Below are 8186 nucleotides of genomic sequence, written 5' to 3' on the forward strand. Positions count from 1 at the left end.
ACTGAAAGAGGAGAGAGAGAGGAACACATGGTACAGCTAACAGCACTGAAGGAGGAGAGAGGAACACATGGCACAGCTAACAGCACTGAAAGAGGAGAGAGAGAGGAACACACAGCCCAGGTAACAGCACTGAAGGAGGAGAGAGGAACACATGGTACAGCTAACAGCACTGAAAGATGAGAGAGAGGAACACATGGTACAGCTAACAGCACTGAAAGAGGAGAGAGGAGGGACCCATGGTATAGCTAACAGCACTGAAAGAGGAGAGAGAGAGGAACACATGGTACAGCTAACAGCACTGAAAGAGGAGAGAGAGAGGAACACATGGTACAGCTAACAGCACTGAAAGAGGAGAGAGAGAGGAACACATGGTACAGCAAACAGCACTAAAAGAGGAGAGAGGAACACATGGCACAGCTAACAGCACTGACAGAGGAGAGAGAGAGGAACACATGGTACAGCTAACAGCACTGAAGGAGGAGAGAGAGAGGAACACATGGTACAGCTAACAGCACTGAAAGAGGAGAGAGAGAGGGACACATGGTACAGCTAACAGCACTGAAAGAGGAGAGAGAGAGGAACACATGGTACCGCTAACAGCACTGAAAGAGGAGAGAGAGAGGGACATATGGTACAGCTAACAGCACTGAAAGAGGAGAGAGAGAGGAACACATGGTACAGCTAACAGCACTGAAAGAGGAGAGAGAGAGGAACACATGGTACCGCTAACAGCACTGAAAGAGGAGAGAGGAACACATGGCACAGCTAACAGCACTGACAGAGGAGAGAGAGAGGAACACATGGCACAGCTAACAGCACTGACAGAGGAGAGAGAGAGGAACACATGGTACAGCTAACAGCACTGAAAGACAAGAAAGAGAGGAACACATGGTACAGCTAACAGCACTGAAAGAGGAGAGAGGAACACATGGCACAGCTAACAGCACTGAAAGAGGAGAGAGAGAGGAACACATGGTACAGCTAACAGCACTGAAAGAGGAGAGAGAGAGGAACACATGGTACAGCTAACAGCACTGAAAGAGGAGAGAGAGGAACATTCAGCCAGCTAACAGCACTGAAGGAGGAGAGAGAGAGGGACACATGGTACAGCTAACAGCACTGAAAGAGGAGAGAGAGGAACATTCAGCCACCTAACAGCACTGAGGGAGGAGAGAGAGAGGAACACATGGTACAGCTAACAGCACTGAAAGAGGAGAGAGAGGAACACACAGCCAGCTAACAGCACTGAAAGAGGAGAGAGAGGAACACACAGCCAGCTAACAGCACTGAAAGAGGAGAGAGAGGAACACACAGCCAACTAACAGCACTGAAGAGGAGAGAGAGGAAAACACAGCCAGCTAACAGCACTGAAGGAGGAGAGAGAGGAACACACAGCCAGCTAACAGCACTGAAGGAGGAGAGAGAGGAACACACAGCCAGCTAACAGCACTGAAGGAGGAGAGAGAGGAAACACAGCCAGGTAACAGCACTGAAGGAGGAGAGAGGAACACACAGTTGTCAGTTGTCAGTAGAAACCATATTTATTTAAGCAAGTTAGCCATATCAGCTATGTTTTTAAAAAGGCAGTAAATGAGGCTGAAGTAACTGTTTCGCTGCCAGACAAGGCTCCACTGATAGCCAGGAGTAGCGGTGGTAAGGATTCACTCCATGGTGCTGAAAAGAACGCTCTGCTGTAGGGACAGCTTTATGTAGGGCCTAACAGTTTGTAGGCACTGTTCGTCACCGTTATAGTGGAATTCATGTATTGTTTTGTGTTGTGTAGTGTAGTGTAGTGGCTTTGCTGGCATGCATCTAAAACATTTTTTGAGTTTGCCCCACCAAGATTTACATGCTAAACTAACCACTGCTTAGGGGGTATGCTAATGTAGTATAGAGCAGACCTAACCCACTCTATTAAATTAGTCAATACAAGAACATTTTACATCTGGCTAGAAATTAATAAGGAAATTATTTCAACAGAGAAAAAAGTCCTCACGTGTGCTACCTATATCCACTGACACCCCTATCAGATCACAGCAAAATCACAGTCTATTTGAACAGAGCAACACTCAATCATGAGGCATCAAAGCCAAAGGAACTGCATAATATTAAGAAATGCTATAAATGGAAGGAAAGTAGTGTAGAAACCTACCAAAAAACAATTAGGCAACAACAAATTCTATCCCTTTTAGATAACTTTCTGGACAAAATGGTTCACAGTAATAGTGAAGGTGTAAATTTGGCATTAGAAAACCTAAACAGTATCTTTGACCTCTCAGCTTCCCTATCAAAAACAAATTCCATCTAGACACCGTTGCCCTAGAGCACACAAAAAACTATACATACCTCGGCCTAAACATCAGTGCCACAGGTAACTTCTAAACTCAGCAAAAAATGAAACGGCCCTTTTTCAGGACCCTGTCTTTCAAAGATAATTCGTAAAAATCCAAATAACTTCACAGATCTTCATTGTAAAGGGTTTAATAAACACTGTTTCCCATGCTTGTTCAACCATGAACAATTAATGAACATGCACCTGTGGAACGGTCGTTAAGACACTAACAGCTCACAGACGGTAGGCAATTAAGGTCACAGTTATGAAAACTTAGGACACTAAAGAGGCCTTTCTACTGACTCTGAAAAACACCAAAAGAAAGATGCCCAGGGTCCCTGCTCATCTGCGTGAACGTGCCTTAGGCATGCTGCAAGGAGGCATGAGGACTGCAGATATGGCCAGGGCCATAAATTGCAGTGTCCCTACTGTGAGATGCCTAAGACAGCGCTACAGGGAGACAGGATGGACAGCTGATCGTCCTCACAGTGGCAGACCACGTGTAACAACACCTGCACAGGATCGGTACATCCGAACATCATACCTGCGGGACAGGTACAGGATGGCAACAACAACTGCCCGAGTTACACCAGGAACGCACAATCCCTCCATCAGTGCCCAGACTGTCCGCAATAGGCTGAGAGAGGCTGGACTGAGGGCTTGTAGGCCTGTTGTAAGGCAGGTCCTCACCAGACATCACCGGCAACAACGTCGCCTATGGGCACAAACCCACCGTCGCTGGACCAGACAGGACTGGCAAAAAGTGCTCTTCATTGACGAGTCATGGTTTTGTCTCACCAGGGGTGATGGTCGGATTCGCGTTTATCGTCAATGGAATGACCATTACACTGAGGCCTGTACTCTGGAGCGGGATTGATTTGGAGGTGGAGGGTCCGTCATGGTCTGGGGCGGTGTGTCACAGCATCATCGGACTGATCTTGTTGTCACTGCAGGCAATCTCAATTGCCTGAAATTGCGTTACGGGAAAAACATCCTCCTCCCTCATGTGGTACCCTTCCTGCAGGCTCATCCTGACATGACCCTCCAGCATGACAATGCCACCAGCCATACTGCTCGTTCTGTGCGTGATTTCCTGTAAGACAGGAATGTCAGTGTTCTGCCATGGCCAGCGAAGAGCCCGGATCTCAATCCCATTGAGCACGTCTGGGGCCTGTTGGATCGGAGGGTGAGGGCTAGGGCCATTCCCCCCAGAAATGTCCAGGAACTTGCAGGTGCCTTGGTGGAAGAGTGGGGTAACATCTCACAGCAAGAACTGGCAAATCTGGTGCAGTCCATGAGGAGGAGATGCACTGCAGTACTTAATGCAGCTGGTGGCCACAACAAATACTGACTGTTACTTTTGATTTTGACCCCCCCTTTGTTTAGGGACACATTATTCAATTTCTGTTAGTCACATGTCTGTGGAACTTGTTCAGTTTATGTCTCAGTTGTTGAGTCTTGTTATGTTCATACTAATATTTACACATGTTAAATTTGCTGAAAATAAACACAGTTGACAGTGAGAGGACGTTTCTTTTTTTGCTGAGTTTATAAAGCTGTGAATGATCTGAGAGACGAGGCAAGAAGGGCCTTCTACGCCATCAAAAGGAACCTAAAATTCGACATACCAATTAGGATCTGGCTAAGAACCCATTGCCCTTTATGGTTGTGAGGTCTGGGGTCCACTTAACAACCAAGAATTTACAAAATGTGACAAACACCAAATTGAGACAGAAATCAGCAAAAAATATCCTCTGTGTGCAAAGTGAAACACCAAACAATGCATGCAAACATTCCATAACAAAGCCATCACCTACAGAGAGATGAACCTGGGGAAGAGTCCCCTAAGCAAGTTGGTCCTGGGGATCTGTTCACAAACACAAACACCCACACAACATTTCAGGGCAGCAACACAAAAAGATAATTACTTGACACATTGGAAAGAATTAACAAAAAAACTGAGTAAACAAGAATGCTTTTTGGCCCTAAACAGAAAGTACAGAGTGGCATAATACCTAAGCAGCGAGATTTACCAGTTGCCACAAGAAAAGGGCAACCAGTGAAGAACAAACACAATTGTAAATACAACCCATATTTATGTTTATTTATTTTCCCTTTTGTACTTCAACTATTTGCACATTGTTACAACACTGTATATAGCCATAGTATGACATGTGAAATGTCTCTTATTCCTTTGGAATAGTGTCATGTTTATTATCGATTTCACTTGCTTTGGTAATGTAAACATATGTTTCCATGCCAATATAGCCATTTGAATTGAACGTACAGTATTTTTGTTTTATCTAGTTTTTACACTATCCATTAACACCAACCATTCACTATAAAACCTTTATCAACTAAAAAGCATAGCAAAATACTAAAAATGATGGGGCAAAAATAAGTAGGCCTAAAACATTTATTAAAAAAAAAAGAAAAAAAAAGAGTAGGCTACATGACAATGCAGCGACATGAAAACAAGTTCAGGAACAAATCTTCCAAGAATGAGCTTAATGTGCTGATCTAATAAGGATTTTGGAGTCATTGAAAGGGTTGAAATTGATGTGTCATGAAGAAATGTCAAAGTAGGCTAGGTGCTCATTTTTCTCAGATGGATTTTGGAGTATTCACAACTGCAACTTGAAAGTGTGGGCAACACTCTTCAGTTAAAAAACAATTTATGCTTGATCCAAAAACGTGATCAGAGGCGCCCTATGAATAGTGTAACGCAATTACAAAATCTCCGGAGGAATGCAGAGGCCAAATTGAGTTCCGTACCGCATCGCCGTGCTCCTCTCAAATTTTGTAACAATGCGGAGTGCTCCATATAGCTCCGCATTGACATGATTGGTTGACGGTAGGTGAGGGCGGGAGGTCCTGTAGAAACACAAATTTACTTCCTTGACAACTTTCTTCACAACACCTCTGCGCTGCTCTGCGAAGCATGAATGCCCTTCTGCAGAGGCCATACCACCGTAAATGCTGCACGGCCAACGCAAATGTCGGATTGACCTGCAGCGCCTTTAAGACTCTAGCCATTCAGTCGTGGTGTACTTCCGATCAAGTGACTTCAGATCCTTCTGTTGCTTGCGGTATCGGGGTCTTTGCCATGGTGGAGAAACGGCAGCAAATTGCTGATCAATTCTCATTGAACTTCCAAATGGTGGGGTGGGTAGCGCCAAGATTCTCCAAACATTTTAGATGCTAGCCCTCCACTCCATTGTTGGTCTTCGCCAGGTCTTGCAGCACAGAATCGTAGCAGTTCCATAATTCTGAAAATAAAAAATGAGATAGAATCATATTAGCAACCATGTTATTGGCCTTGGGCATGCTGACATCAATAATAAGAATACGAATAATATAGCCATTATTATGTTAAACAAGACATACAGTACCTATGGGAAACATTGACTTTCTTCCAATGCGTCCGACCTCCCCAACCCATGTTTCCTGAAAGTATGTCAGGAGCTCCTCCAGTTGAGGTTCCGGGCGCTGAAAGAACCGCGTATGCAGCATAACTTGGAGATAACCCCATCAGTGAGCGTTATGCAACCTCGGCTTTTGAAAGCATCAAATTTGGTTCACTTCCAGAAGGACTTATTTGAAGTCTGGCATTCCCGTCTGTAGGTGTAGCCTTCATTGCTGGACAATCGAAGCCATCCATCCAACCCATTTATTCAGATCTGGCAGTTCAAAGAGGATCGTTTAAAATGTAATGGATTGAGCCTAGTTATTGTTCATTAGAAACATACATTTGCATTTATTCTCTTAAATCTCTTAAAATAGCCTATACTCTTCTTGTGCAATGTATAGCCTACTGTACTACTGTCTGTCTGCCTGTCTTCTTCAGCTTGTGTGCCTATTATTATTCACCTGAGTGTCCTCGCCAGCCAGGGTAGGGCAGTACTTTACAACATTACAATGTTATAGTCTTGTGAATCTATCAGGTATGTTAATGGATTGAAAATGGGAACAATGATTTCAAAATAAAATGCACTACATTCTCACATTATCAAGAAATGAAGTGAGTATGAAAATTGTTTTAAAGATGCCATTGCCTTAAAGTTGAACCTCAGGTAGATCCTTAGTATAGCCTATAGTAGGGATGGGCAACTCTATTCCTCAGGGGCCGGAGTGGTGTCACACTTTTCCCCATCCCTAATCAACACAGCAAATTGAAACAAATTGTATTCTAAACTGAAGATAATGATTAGTTGATTATTGGTGTCAGATGTGCTAGCTGGGGCCGAGGCAATAGTGAGGCAAAAGTGTGACACCAATCAGGCCCCAGAGGACTGGAGTTGCTCATCCCTGGCCTATAGAGTCAACTCAAATAATGGTATTCTGTTCTTTTGAAATAGCCTACATTTTTGGTATCATATTGAGACTAAATGAAATCGCATAAGCCAAATGGCTTTGGTGAAGTTTTCCTATATTAAATTGACTTATTAGACTGTTAAAATGTAGGGGGAAAGGCAGACATTTTATAAAAACATTGGATTTTTGTGGCTCAAATTTCACAATAATTTTTTTTTCAGATGTTTTTCTTTGGTAGGCCTATCCATGTGTCTCTCCTCACTCGGAAAGTCGGCTCACTGATGTCAGTAGCAAAGCTGATAATTGTGACTTGATTAAATTAGAATGATGTGAATAATGGTAATGAGATGGTGAGAGCCCATTATAGTCTAACCCTTTACTCAGTGGTGTAAAGTACTTAAGTAAAAATACTTTAAAGTACTATTTAAGTCATTTTTTGTGGTATCTGTATGTTACTATTTATATTTCTGACAACTTTTACTTCACAACATTTCTAAAGAAAATTATCTACTTTTTACTCCATACATTTTCCCTGACACCCAAAAGTGCTTATTACATTTTGAATGCTTAGCAGGACAGGAAAATTGTGCAATTCACACACTTATCAAGAGAACATCCCTGGTCATCCCTACTGTGTTCTGATCTGGCGGACTCACTAAACACAAATACTTCATTTGTGAATTACATCTGAGTGTTGGAGTGTGCCCCTGGCTATCTGTAAATTAAAAAAAACAAGAAAATGGTGCTTTTGAGATCATTAGTACTTTTACTTTTGACACTTAAGTATATTTTTAAAATTACATTTACTTTTGATACTTAAGTATATTTAAAACCAAATATTTTATACTTTTACTCAAGTAGTATTTTACTGGTTGACTTTCACATTTACTTCAGTCATTTTCTATTAACGTATCTTTACTTTTACTCAAGTAAGTTTTACTCAAGTAAGTTTTACTCAAAATTGGGTACTTTTCCCACCCCTGCCTTTACTGTCACAAGCGTCGTTAAGGACAGACCACGGCGCAGTGGGTATAGTGCTCATTCTTACTTGTTTATTTAAAGAGAACACGTAAACAAAAAAAAACTAACGACAGCAAACAGTTCCGTAAGGTTCACAGACAATAACGGAAAATAACCACCCACAAAACCCAAAGGAAAACAGGCTGCCTAAGTATGGCTTCCAATCAGAGACAACGAAAGACATCTGCCTCTGATTGGAAACCACACTCAGCCAAACCTGGAAAACGGAACATAGAAAATGAAAACTAGAACCAAAATCCCCTACACCAAAAACCCCAAAACACACAAAACAAACACCCCCTGCCACACCCTGACCATACTACAATGACAAAAGACCCCTTTACCGGTCAGGACGTGACATTTACTCATAGGCTATTTTTACTTTGTGTCTCAAATCACAGTTTAAATTTCTATAGTCACGTGACAGACTTTTTTAATTGAAGCGTCCAAATATGGGTCTTTTACCCCCCAAAAAATGTCTTATGGAATGTTATATTTTCATAACTGATAAAAATTGGGT

General features: G+C 42.4%; 1 long non-coding RNA gene across 1 annotated transcript; it reads right to left on the reverse strand.

The window, feature by feature from the left end:
- Nucleotides 1-4415: 4415 nt before the first annotated feature.
- On the reverse strand, nt 4416-5986 carry LOC145858652 (uncharacterized). Its single transcript, XR_014379132.1, has 2 exons — nt 5725-5986; nt 4416-5601 (listed from the first exon to the last, which is right to left on the reverse strand). It is a non-coding gene; the product is annotated as an uncharacterized LOC145858652 (long non-coding RNA).
- Between the last annotated feature and the right edge of the window lie 2200 nt (nt 5987-8186).

This window comes from Salmo salar, chromosome 01, assembly GCF_965601325.2.
Source record: "Salmo salar chromosome 01, fSalSal1, whole genome shotgun sequence".
Classification (NCBI taxonomy): Eukaryota; Metazoa; Chordata; class Actinopteri; order Salmoniformes; family Salmonidae; genus Salmo; species Salmo salar.